The sequence below is a fragment of the Tinamus guttatus genome, unplaced genomic scaffold (assembly GCF_059628265.1).
Source record: "Tinamus guttatus ecotype Peru unplaced genomic scaffold, ASM5962826v1 Tinamus_guttatus_pri_ptg000287l, whole genome shotgun sequence".
Lineage (NCBI taxonomy): Eukaryota > Metazoa > Chordata > Aves > Tinamiformes > Tinamidae > Tinamus > Tinamus guttatus.
Window position 1 is genome coordinate 6163923 of NW_028288821.1, and position 13899 is coordinate 6177821.

At 37.4% G+C, this 13899-nt stretch overlaps 1 long non-coding RNA gene across 1 annotated transcript in view; it reads left to right on the top strand.

Moving 5' to 3' along the window:
* Positions 1–13899, top strand: part of LOC148594195 (uncharacterized) — a 40023-nt gene that overhangs the window by 317 nt on the left and 25807 nt on the right. The window lies entirely within an intron of this gene.

Genomic DNA, 13899 nt, shown 5'->3' on the forward strand with positions numbered 1-13899 from the left:
CCAGGCTGGCATGCAGAAGCAATGGTTTTATGGTCTGCCAGCCTGGTAATTTTATGATATAAACACAAGTTTTCCTTACACTGTTCTGAATTAATGCGTAAACAGGTTAGGAAGGAACTGTGGATTTTTTGCATAAGTTTCCTATATTTTCTTACTATCAGTGTGGATTTTCTTCAACGGGGATATTGAAACTGTTAGTCTACATGGCTGTTATGAATGAAGAAGTCTTTTAAAAAATCTCTAGTGTAAATTAAGTACCTATCTGATGTATTGTTAGCAGCTCTAAGTAATCCCTTTGTTATATTGTGATATAAATTAAAATTACACGATGCTCTGTAAGATTTGTAGTCCTGATTTCACAGGATATAGCCTACAATGAATTTATGGAAGCAGCTTGTATAATATACTTACACATGTTTGTTTTAATTCAAATTTGAAGTGTCTTTTAACAGAACAGTTGAAAACATTAGTCTTTGATTCTTAAACCAAAGTTTTCCTGCTGTTTTTGCCACTATTTAAATTAGTATTTTATCTTCAGGGATTTAGAGAATTGCTGTGCCACTGAGGAAAAATCTTTGAAAAGGCGTTAATAGAATAAGAATGTATAGTTTTCATAAATATGGAAGTCTTGAATACACCTTGCACTTTGTATTATCAATGAATTGCACTGGTAGAGTTTCATTATCCTGATCAGGTGGTAGCTACAAACCTTAATCTTCTCAAAGATTAAAAGATTAGACAATGTGCAAAGTTGTGAGTAAAGAAAGTGGATAAGGCTCTCTTTTATTATTTTGGTTTTTTATTTTTTAAATGTAACAGTTGTTCTCTTGAGTGTTCCATAGGCAATGGAATCCATGAGGAAATGACTTATGCAGCACATGCTTCAGAAAGCCTAGAAAGTATGTGATGAACAATATTTTGCAGTCATCGGTATAAATCCATGCAGTACATCAGTGAAACTTTTTCTGAATGACACAATTGTCACTGATAGATGAAGTTTTTTTTTTTTTTTTTTTTTTTTGCTCTAGTTTTACTTTATACCTGTTGGAAAGAACATCTGTTAAGCAGTCAGGTTTTTGTCAGCTTTGACATGCTTGTAAAGGGACTTTGCCAACTGAAGTCTAATAAAATGAATAAGCTTAGTTTCTTCATGTCATTCCTAGGTTCTCCTGACAGTTTTTTTCAGTGTTAAAAAACAAACAAAATCTTTGTTGCTGTATGAATGGTCTCCAAGTATGAAAACAAATCAGAAATAAGTCCTTAAAATAGTTCAAAATGTTGGCACTTAATGGTGGTTACGCAGTTAGCATGTTTAATTATTCATATAAACTGATGCTGTTAAACACAATGAGAAAATGAAGATGATATTTATCTTTTCAGATGCATTAGTAGGTAAATGACTTTCATGTGGTGATATCACTGAATTGTTTAAAAAAAAAAAAACACTCCTTTCTAGTATGAAAGTATGACGTTTTTGAGAGAAAATACAGGTGTCCAAAATTATTTTTGTGGAAAGCAGTGGGTTTGTTTTAGAAAAAAGCAGATCCTTTGTAAGATTGCAAAGTCTTCTGTTACGTCATTTTGAATGATTGAGTATATAGTGAGTACTCTATTACTAAAATCAAATTTATAGTAAACTGCTTAAGCACTTCTTAGAAGGCACATCTAAAAAGGCAGTGACATGGGATCCCTTTTCTGAGCAGGAGTGGGTATACTCAGGGGATACTGGTAGAACTGAAGGGCTGAGTTATGCTTCTGAACTACTTTTCTGCCACATGTAAAGCATTTCTTTTCCTTTGAGACAGGATAAACCAAAACTCTTAAGTGTTAACAACCATATTTAACTGGTATTTATGGAGCAGTTTTTTAGAGCTGTCTTCTAAAGTCACTCCCTAAGCTATGCTAAGTTCATGCTTTCAGTCTTTATTATTATTGTTGTTATTGTCATAGTAGTAATTTGCATCAATCATATACCAGGAATGTCAATGCAAGCATATGTGCAAGCATAAAACAGAAAGTTAGTACTATCTCCAAGACATCCACAATTGCACTAGTGTTACAAATGACAACATTTGTTCCAGAGCTACAGTGGGGTGTAAAAAATGTTGGAATAATACAGCAGTGGTAGGTGTTTGCCTCATCTAATCACTATTCAGGGGTAGTACTGAGGTTTTTTTTTTAGGCATCTAGATGAAATGAAGATTTTAAAAGGAGGAATTTTAAGAGGATAATCAGAGTTTTCCTGATGTTTCTGAGATATCTTTTTACAAACATGAGGTAGGACATGAGATAAAAATGGTCATGAAGGCTAGAAATAGGCTCTTGCAGTGAAATATGAGAGTCTCATCTCTTCACAGAGCTCTCAGAAGAGTTGCATCTTATCATAGTCCTTGCGGGCAAGTTATTTCTGTGAGATGGTAGCTTGATACTTATCTCCTTTCCGTCATTTTTCAGCTGGCTGAGCACACTTGGAAAATGTGCCTTTCTTCTTGTGATACCCTAAAGAGCTAGTGTGATAGACTGGCTGTCTAACAGGTTCTTGTGGAGCAGCTGAACCTTCAGATAGAGTTCACTCAGTTTACATTTTATGAATCTGGATATAATGTATCATTACTACTCCTCCAAATCTCTCTCTCTCTCTTCCCCCCCACCCCGGTTAAATGTGCACATTAACTAGAGATACTAGAATCACAGAATAGTTGCAGAGAGATCCAACTGGAGATCCAACTCCCCCGCTCCAGCTGGGACACCTAGAGCACGTGGCACAGGGTGGCATCCAGGCAGGTTTGGAAGATGGCCAGGGAAGGAGACTCCACAACCTCTTTGGGCAGCCTATTCCAGGGCTCCTGCAGTCACCCTCACAGTAAAGTTCTTCCTCTCATGGAGATGGAACTTCCTGTGTTTCAGTTTGTACCCATTACCCAAAGACAGTAGAAATACTTTTTTTTTTTTTTCTTTGTAGTGTTTAATGTATTGTTCAGCAGAACATCTATACATGCAGAATTGTCCAACTAAGGAAGTTAACTACAACTGCCAGCCAAAATCAGTTCTGGGCAGCCTGCTTTGTTTTGAGTAACTTAAGCTCTGCTGGTTTATGGCAAGTCAGCTCAACTAATCTTTCTTTTCTTAACATACCCTGTTTTCTTTCTGATTCTTTAGTTTTGATAGAAATGCTTCATAGTGTCTCCTCATTCAATATGTACTGGACTGGTTTAATTGAAGTAAGTTCATTGTTTTCATGGACTTATATCAAAGATTAATTTTGTCCCAGTAGTCTGACAAAGGAAAAATTAGCTGTTGAATCGGGGATATTTAAAAACAGAGCGGCAGCTCTCATGGTCCTGCTTCCCACCATTCTATTTCTACAAATATGAGCTTATGAATTAGTACTTGTTTTAAAGGCCTTTTTGTTTCTTTTCCATTTTGTTTACTGTCTGTCAATATGCAACTCTTCTGCAATTCAGCTATAGTATTTTCACATGGCAGTGAGCTTCATCAGGATAGACATAATACCTGTAGTGTTTACTATTAAGAAAGGAGCAAACAGAACTTTAGAAATAATGTAAAATATAAATAATATAAAATGCAATCATGTAAATCTCAGGATGTGCTTACCAGATAAGCCAGCTTATTTGTAAGAAGGCAAAGGTATAGAGGTGCTTTCATGGTGCTGTCCTAGTGTTTTGAGGTGATAACTTATCATGGTTATGGTAGATACAGATGAAGAATTCTTCACTGCTGGAATTCTTGACATACTTGAAATCCTCACTTCTTTCCTAAATGGTTTTGCGGCTCTTGCATAGATGGGTTTTTACAATTCCATTATTATCTAGATACAACTGGTATAAAGTTTTATTATCAGGGCAATAAAGAATGGAATTTGATAACACCTGCGTGTCACATTAAATGATAGTAAAGAAGACAAAATAGGAATTTTTGAAAACTTTGATAGACATTTTTGAGGTTCTTTGAGAATCGAATCTCAAATTTAAGACTGCTTTCCATTCTAGACAAAAGGAGAATCAAAGCACTTGTGCTACTATCCTGTGGAAAAGATTATTTTAATAAGGTCAGTGTGTGTTTTGAAAGGGATTGGAAAGAGGTTGCTTTGCAGAGGATATCACTGAAGTTGTGAAATGCAGTTGGACTCAGTTATGTTTTGATAATGGCTGCAACGTTGGAGAAAAAAATATTAGTGGGAGAGAATGATGGGTCATTGATTTTTATGAGCTTTATTTATTTTTTTCCAAAATTCCTACAACTCAGAGGGTTTTATTCTTATAAGAAGCTTTGAAGTCGGACTGTTTGGTGCACCTCTTCCAGCTTATTCCTCTATGGCAAAGGAGCATTTGGAGTACCTCCTATTACCTGTTTCTTGCAAAAATAGCTTTGCAGGTGGTAGTGTAGGTAAGAAATCCAAAAATACTTGGAGAAAGCAAATAATCTGTTCCTGTGCTTTTTATATAGACTTCAGTAATAAAGTCATTTTTCCTTTCCAGAACTGCTTCCTCTTTTTCCAGACTTGAAGTCTGAAGATCCATAAATCTGTTCTTCCTCTTTCTCTCCTGCTTTCTCACTTCTTCCTGCCCTCTGCCCTGCCTCCCTTCCCCCCTACTTCTTTTGAGGCATTTTGGGGGGCGTTTTTTTCCCACAGCTCTTCTCATCTGGAAGAGACTACACTTGTTCTGTGCATCTGCTCTACTGATTCCATTAGATACAAGTCTGTAAGGATCCTGACAACTTGTGCTAGTGTAGTTTGTTCTTGTTGTTTCTGTAAGATTTTGATGGGCTTTGGTTGTGTCAACTTCTTCAGGCCACTAAACCTGTGCCACCCAGTCTGCATAGTCTCTGCTCACTTGACTCCCTTAATTTTGAGAGGATCAACAGTGTGAGCCAAGTTAGGCCGATTTCCTTCAGTCCAGTGAAGTGTCAGTAGCTACTGTAGTGTGTTTAACTTATTGCTCACTTATTGGTCTGTTTTATCCTGTTTCCTGTACAGCATCTGGAACCTGCTGTACATCTCTGACCGGGGCCTCAATGTGCTCTGAAATTCTGCCTTCCTACCTCTCCTTTTCATCCTAGTGGTTTAGGGTGGCTGCCAGTATGATTCCTGGTGGTAAATCGTATAGTGATTTTTTTTTTTGTCTTCACTGTTGCCTCACTCTTAGCTGCACTGAGGATATGCCAATTCCTAGTTAGTTAGGAATCTCTGTTGCATAAATCTGTCTAAGGGTTACACCTAATACACCTTGTTTTTCCCATTGCTAGGGAACAACAATTACTGTAGGAACAAACAATTCCATCTTTGACAGAAGCATTTGGCAAGACCCCAGTGTGACATATAATGCAGGTAAAATCTAAACATCATCTAGGTGTTGCACCTGGACTAAGCAAGAACTAGCTAGAAAACACAGGACATAAAGAAGGTTCATGTAAGACATGAGACTACTGTTTTCTTTCCTTGAGTTCTGCATATATGTCATTCACTTCCACAGAGAGTGAAAGATTGAAAGCAAACTTTAGCAAACAGCAACATTAATAGGATCGTTAGCATATTCTCTAGTTAGTAGAGGTAACAAGACCTGCCACTTGCTAGAAAGAAGTCAAATTAGGATAAATTGTTTTCATGCTGTAAGCTGAAAGCCAACTGCATAAATGAATTTTTAGCACTGTTAGAAGGACTTGTCTTTGATCGAGAAGGCATAGGAGAGGAAAATGAAAGTGCAGTTAAGCAAAGAATGGACTTGCAGATGCTCCTGCATTTCTAAATTTCTAAAAGCCTCAAGCCTACATAAATACATTGCATCAGTGGAATCTGCCTTTTTTTTTTTTTTTTTTTTTTTTTTTTGGAGGGGGGATGGTAGCATTTTAAAGCTTTGAATAGTGATAAGTCTGTATTTCATTTTTCAGTCACTACATGTACCTTACCTACTCACATAGCACCAGAATTTTTTTATTCAGCTCCTCATGTTCCTTATCCTTTTGTTTGAATCACTGAAGGCCTCATCTTCTATTAATAAAGATTTTGCTCTCACAGGTGGTAAGACTGTCTGTAGTAAGACTGGCTTGAAGTCATGTTTGTCTCTGAAAGTGTCCAAAACCAAAAATATGTTTCTTCAGAAAATAATAGTTGTTTTCAGATGAGGAGCAATGAATGTGTTGCTCTTAATCTTTTTTTTTTTCTTTTTCTTTCTTTTTTTTTTTAAGTCTTGTTATTTTTCCAGAAATGTATATCTAAATGTATCTTGTTATTGTAACAAATAGATTGACACCAGTGAGTAATTTCTTGACTTCAGAGAGGAACAGGAGCATTTTAGAGTTATCATAGTCCTCCTCAAAACACTCAAAGCTTTTACTATGAAGATGTGTGTAGAAATCATTTGCTCTGTAGAATACATATATATGTATATTTTGAAAGAAATTTGGAATTATTGATGTAGTGAGAAGGCATTAATAAAGTAGGAAAGTGAGTCATTATATTGTACTTTGATGATTAACCTATCCACAAAACAGGGTGGAACTGAACTGGAAGAACATAGCCTGAAGGCAAAAAAAAATTTGGCAAAAAGCAGGCTTGGAAAATTAACAATGTATAGTAGTCTCCAGACTTTTCCATAAAAGGAGCCTGTAAGCATTGTGCCTCAGCTCTCCTCGGAAGATTTTAAACTATCATCAGAGTAATATCTGTAAAATGAATGTATCTTTGTAAATACCTTCTTTCATGAACAGCAACACACAGAAAGTGTGGATTCATTTGGAAAGTGAGACTGGCAAATCCTGCATTGTACTGCACAGTGTGTAATACTCTGCACAGAGCCTGCTGACTCTGCTCCCTGTTGCCAGGAAGAATTGAAGGGTGATGAATCTCTTGATCTTGTAGTTGCAGTAGTGGTGGTCTGCAATATACCCTGGATAGCAACAGGAAGGTACTTTATTTCTGTCAGACCTTTGAAACATGTATGCTTTTATACCCTATTGTTGTGGGTTTTTTTGTTTGTTTGTTTGTTTTTCTCTGTATTAACCAGAAACTGTTCCTAACTGCATTCCTTCTATTTTTTAGGCTTCACATGGTCGCTTTTGAGTAGGAGGAGCAGTGCATTTTTTAACCTAATAAAGTAGTTTTGGCTAAAAATGGAGACTGCCCATGAAATCCCTTCATTTGGATGGTACTTGGCTTTGTGCTGCTGCTTGGAAAGGTCTAAGGAGTAAGCTTAGCAAAGACAGAAGGAAAAGATGTTAATATGGTAGTGAGTGGAAGAAACTGACAAACTCACTTCTGTAGTAGTGATGAAGTATTTGAGTGCTCAAATTAGATGCCAGATCCTCAGCCTACTTTTACCAACACTAGATGCAGGAAACACTTTTTAAACTGCACAGAGGTTTTCAAGTGAATTGGGTTGGTGGCCATAAACAGCATGCTCTAGATGTCTCTTCAAGGTGGTGATTATATGGTTTGCTCTGTGGACTCTTAACAACCTCAGTCTCTGTGCATCTGTGATCTTGTTAGGATTAAATTGAAATCTAACTGGATAATTAGAGTGAACTCCAAATGGTGGTTTGGCCTGACGTCTTAGTGGCATAATTTCCATGTTAATAGGTCAGTTTGGAGTCTGAGAGCTCTTGCCTGTGGAAGCCGAGAGCATTCTGTACCACGAGTAATCAGCACTCACCTCAGAGCTTCTGGAAAGATGGTTCTTTGGAGACTGTACTAACTGGGGTCTGGACAGAACATCCTTTGATGTCCCTGAATGCGTTTACACTGTGGGTAAAAGGTGTTTGCAGGCCCATCAGAGTGCTGGCAGTTGTAAGATAGATTGAATTCTGACAGGAATGTGCTTCTTAAGTTGATGGCAACATTATTCTGTCTGTCTTACTACTTTCCTAGGATTCATTTATTATGGATATGCATTTGAACTGTTTCCCTTACATAAGTGCAAAATAATGTGTTGCAATTTTAAATACACAATTGTTGGTTTTATTACTGTATTATCTTTCACTTGTGGGTCATGAATGCTTTGCAGATTCTTTTCAGCTATGCTCAGCCACAGTTCTTAGTGGCAGACAGATAGTAGTTTTGGTGCCTTTCAGATGGTGAGGAAGTTTTGCCCCAAATCATACAGCAAGTCAATCACAGTTTTGGATTGTGACTCCTAGTTCCCAGCTGCAGCCACTGGATGAATACAGGCACATTACAGCCAGGAAATGCAAAATAGCACTTTGCATAGTGATAATAATTCTATTAGGTAGCTGTGCTTCTTTGAAATTGGTATTGTTTGTATGACCTAAGGTGCTCTATAAATGGGAAGATATGTAGAGTCAGCCACTGGAAATCTTGCAGGGTTGGGCCTCCAACTGGTAAGGCACAGAACTTTAAAGGTAGCTGTGGCTATTTAAAAACTTTTCATTCAATTGAATTTTCTTCTGTGTACTAGCATGATAGTGCAAATTTTGCAGAGTCTGGTTGGCTTTTATCTTGTAGCTTCACACTATCCAGCCAAGTTCTGCACGTGTTTGAGAGGAGTGGCTCCTCTCTGTTTAAAGTTTAAGTTTGAAAAACAGCTAGTAAGTCTCAGCCATGGTCCGACAGCAGTGGAGTAGAATTAATTAATATTTATGACAGATATTCATTCCCACTATGACATTTCTGCAATACTATCCAAGGATACTTCGTGAAACAGCACACTAACACGTTTGCTGAGTGTTTTCAATAGAAGTAAACAAATGCTACATTTTTAAGGAGAATCCTGTGATTTAGAATGATTTATGTTTGATTTCAAATGTAAAACTGATTGCAAAACAATAGGCATTAAGCCAAATTTAGCAAACAGTGTTTTTTTATTTTAAATTCAAAACTCATTAATAATGATTTGGTAATTTTCAAGTGGAGTAGCTCTTAATAGAAGTGTTTTGGAACAGATGATGTCTCTCCAGATCTTTTATGGGATTTCTTCCTTTTCTTTTCTTTCTGTCTTACCTTTTAGCTTGTGAAACAAAGAAACAGGAAAGTGATTTTTAAATTTTTATTAAGATACTGCCCAGATCTGCGATGAGTGTTCTGTAGCTTTCCCTGCATAGAAGGCTTATCAATTAACCTGCAATTCTTGTGCAGTGATAGCAGAAATTAATTTTGGCGGGTTAGGTATGTTTGCTTTCTCCATATAATATTAAGTGCTTTCTATGTTTAAAAATAGCCTGACAAAATAATTCCAGTGTCCATTTCATCGAGATTTATGCTAATAATTTTCTATTAAAGAAATTCCAGGGAGAAACTTATTCCCTCCTCTTCATTCCGGCATTGTGAGCTCACTCACAATAGGGCAGAGGGGTACCAGGTTTTGGGCTGAAATTCCTTTGCAGAGGAATGTGCAGTGAGACACAAGTACAGGATAGCTCCAAGGACGTACTTGTTCAGAGAGGCCATTCTGCAACCCAGCAGCTTACAGATCTCAGATTTACAACAGTTCTTTATCTGCATGTTTTTGTGAGGGGTGTTGGAGGTGGGGGGATGTGACAGCTGGGTTAATTTTATGAGGAACCTTGTGAGAGAGTTGTCTTTAATTTTCAAACAATGGAGATTATTCCATCTTCCCCTCCCCACCCCACCTCTGCTATAGATAGACAGTAAAAGTGTTTTTTTTAAGACCCTTAAAATTGTGGATGTGGTAGTAAGAAGAGCTGAGATAACAACAAAAGCATTTATTCTGTTGTCTGTTTTAGTGTGTGCTCCTACGTTTAAAGTCCGTGAGAACTCAATCTGCACCTTACATAGTATCTCACTGGGGGCCTCATTGTGCGGGGGCTAATTAGATTCAGTTTCTTTTGGAGTATTATGTTGTGCCTGGCATGAATAACCTTTATTTTCCTTATTAGCAGTAGATATTACTACAGCTTTATCCAAGTAATACTACTATCAAATTGTATCTTGAAAAAGTTGCAGAAAAGAACTAAAATGCTTTCACTAAATAAGTTCAACATGAAAGTATCATGGGAAAGAAATCCAGATTCTGTTTGAAACCATATTCTTTCTGTAAAATTAAAAAAAAAAGAAAACTACAATTCATTCAATTACTTGGCAGAGTTGTGAAATTTACTGTGCTGCTCAGTGGCATGGCTCGATTGGAGAGCAGAAAAAAAACATGCTGCTTTGGCTTGGAGGATCTGCTGTGTTAATTAGGTCTAGTTTGATACACAGAGAATACAGTGCTCAGAACAAAATTCAGCTTTTAAAGTTGTGAATTGCTTGTGTTCTCTTTAAGCACTTCTTGAAATTTCTGTGTTTTCTGATGGGCTGGAGTTTATGGAGGAGAAAGGCTGCTAAATGGAGCAGGAAAGTCTAGCAGAGCGGCCCGCAGTGCAGGTGCCAGGTTTTGCTGTCACTGTTGCCTGGACAGAGGCTGTGCCCATGTCTTGTGGATGCTGCTTGTGTGTGCAGGAGAGCAGCCTTTATTGACAGCTCCTCAGCAAATCTGTGTTATAGTCTTTTTTGAAGTTTAAAGCAATACTTGGTGCAAAGTTTCGCACCTCCAACACAACAATTGGAGATTTGTTCATTTGGGAGAAGGGAATAATTTTGTAGTTGGTTTAAATGCAAGTAAGTTAAGAGCAGAGTGGGCTTACTAGTCCATCCTTTGCTTCCTATTTATGTCACAAAGCAAATCTGTAAATGAAGTGTGTTAGTCCTTTTGGTTATTCTTTCTGTGCTGTTCATAGTTAAAGTCTTAGCCTAAGTTCACACAGCCAAGAAAGCCCTTTGAAACTTCTCTCAAATCAATGTGAATTGGATATCAATTAATTTACCTTTGATTGCTGGCTACCCACAGTCTATAAGCTGCCATTGTTAGGACACCTTTGCAAAGTCTGAAATGAAATATTTTCCTTTGAGTTCACCACTCATAGATAAGTGAACACTCTTATAGCCTTTTGTTTGGCTTTCTATAGAATTTAATTTACAAACTTTGCTGGAAAACAGCCTTTTGCCCTTATTAATATTCTGTACCACAAAGGAATCCACAGGGTGTTAGGGTGTACAATATATAACACCTCTCTACAATTTGAAGTAGCTCATTGCCTGTTGAAGGGATTTTAGGCAGCTAATGTTTGGATCGGTTTCTTCCACTGCAGCTGTAGGCTGTGTGCAAGTCATAGCAGGAGTTAGTCTCGGGTAGAGGAGTGTACATAGCTGTGAATATTTCCTTGCAGTTAAAGCAAGGCAGAGAAGCACTTATCAGAAGCCACAAGCATCCAATTTTAATCAAATTTTATGTTTCTAAGAAACTCTTCAGATAGTACTTGTGTTGCGTTTGCTAAAAATTTTCACAAGGTTTAAATATTACTACGCACAAATGAAGGAATAATTTATGCTGAAGGTTTTCCTTGTAAAATTTTGAGCTCACATTTGTGAGCTGTAATGCTGGTATCTATGAGCCCAGGTTACGAGAGCTGTTCTGATAGTACCCTACGGTATGAGATAGCAGAATTGAAACACAGCATGTGCTCCAAAGGATTTGCAACTTACCAGATACATGCAAAGCCTTAGAAAAATATGAAAAAATACTGCCCAGCAATGAGCAATCTCATCACACCAGCTATAGGATTACAATGCCATTCTTTAAGATACGGTGTATTTGCAGTTTTCTCTGACAGTCTGTTCAATGATGGTACTTCCTCTGGCTCTTCAGACATAAGGGACACCTATGGTAAACATTTCACTTGGATGTAGATGCAGAAGTTCAAGCCTGATTTTGATTTAAGATCACTATTTGCAATGGAAAGATGTTGGTAATTAACTAGCTGAGGGGCTTGCTGAAAACAGTTTTCATCTCTCCAGAAACTACTTTCTTCTCAGTCTTACAACAAATTAGCAGCAGGACTGGTGAGCTCAAAGCACAGCTGTGCTTTGTACTGCTGGCATGTCCATAGAGTATTAAAAATGAATCTTTCTGCAGCAGTGTTTTATTGTCAGGCTGACTGTTGGTGATATCTTGGATCATAAATCTTTGAGCAAATGGTCAGTGATCCAAAGGTGTCATTCTCTTTCTTGCAACACAAAAGCATTAGTCTTGCAGAAAACATCAAATTATTTCATTTCACCAGGAAAAATCTCTCCATGTTTAGTCAAAAAAATACAGGAAATCCATTCGGGCCAGAAAATGCTCTCAATATTCACTCTGGGGACAGCATTCACACCTTTGACAAATGGAGAAACTGATCAGGAACATAATCCCTGGGCAAGATTATCGTTTAAGTCTCCAAAGACTTCATAGGTGATTCAAATAAAAATGTGTGTGGGTATATGTTTATATACAGATATCACTTAGTTTGAGTTACCTAATATAGCTCAAGCTAATTACTGAGGTAAATCACCATTAATAGCCCAAATTCTATTTATGGCCAGTGGAGATTTGTAACAGCCAAGCTGGAGTGCCACTGCTGGATGACTGACATAGGGGATGTAAATACCTACCTTGACACAAAGATCCTATGAGCTATGAAGAAGGCTTTTGGAAACTGAAATGTGAGAAAATAGAAAAGGGAGCAAGAGTGATACATTGCATAGTGGTTCTTTCCTTTTTTCCTCACAATACTACATAGATGGCTCTATTAGATGGCTTTATCCATGCAAGCTGTTTTCATGTCCCATTGCACAGTGTGCAGGCCCTCCACACAACATTGCTCAGAGTGAGGGTTTAGAGTAGTTATTCCTGTGGCAAACCCTAATGCAGCTGCTGTCAGGTAATAAATAACTGAGATGAAGGAAGTGTCATTTCATTGTGGGGTACAGTCTGTTGGATTCATGCAACGGTAGCTCTGTAGCATGCCAATAAACATTACATAACACCTTAGGATGGGTAGAGGAAGATGGGATTTTTTCCTGAAATACCATTGGGAGTTTGAGAAGGTCGAATGTAATTGTTTGTGTTGGAATATGACCAGGATACAGTGACTAATAACGCTAGTGTTTCTAGTTTCCTAATGGCCACCAGGTGCCAGAACCTCTGTTTTATATCTCTTTTGAAAGAAAGGGCAAGTCATCAAAACCCCTGCTAGCTCAGGATGGCCGGGGAGATAAAGCTTCCTGCAAATTCCCAGTCCTGCGCGCTCTATCGCTTAGGCTGCTGGGAAGCTTCCTATGCTAACCCTGTTGTGCTGAGCTTAGGACTCCTGACCGGGTTAGGTGCAAGAGGTTGCAGCTTTCCTGTGAGATATATACATTCCTCTATGCAAAGGCAATGCTTATGGTGATTATTTTTATAACAAAGACAAAGCATCTGAATATATTTCTCCTGAACTCCTAAGAAGTATTTGATCTTTCCTTGAAGAATATCTTAATGGTCAGTCTTTAAATTACAATGACTTGTGCTGAGTGTTGAATTCAAAAGTAGTTTTTGATCAAGAATGAATTAAAAAACAGCTTGCAGCTAGTAGTTTTTGGAGAAAGGGGCATTTTGAGGATGACCTTTTGCTGAGTTCTCTTTTTTCCATGAGCCTTTCCTTTTTGTTTTTGTTTTCTCTGTTCCTTAAAAATATATATATGTTTTACCTTGTTCAAGAAAATAGACATTTAGTATAGTGTTATTTAGGTGTCATCCTTCTGGAATATTCCGTAAATCTACATGAATTTGTTGGCCTTGTGAGTAACATATATGAACAGTCACGTTCCTTCTTTGAGTGACGCTGCCTTTTATTGCTCTGCCCTGTTGTGTGACACCTGCCCTTATGAATCCTTCTGTAGCCTTTTAGTCAGTATTTTGGTACTCTTATATTACTAAATATGTTAATTTTCTTTCCCTTTTAGGTTTGAATATATGATGATTATATCACATTAAATGCTAACAAGAGGATAAAAATAATCTTATTCTAAAATAATCTAATTTGTGGATTCCAAAATGAAACATATTT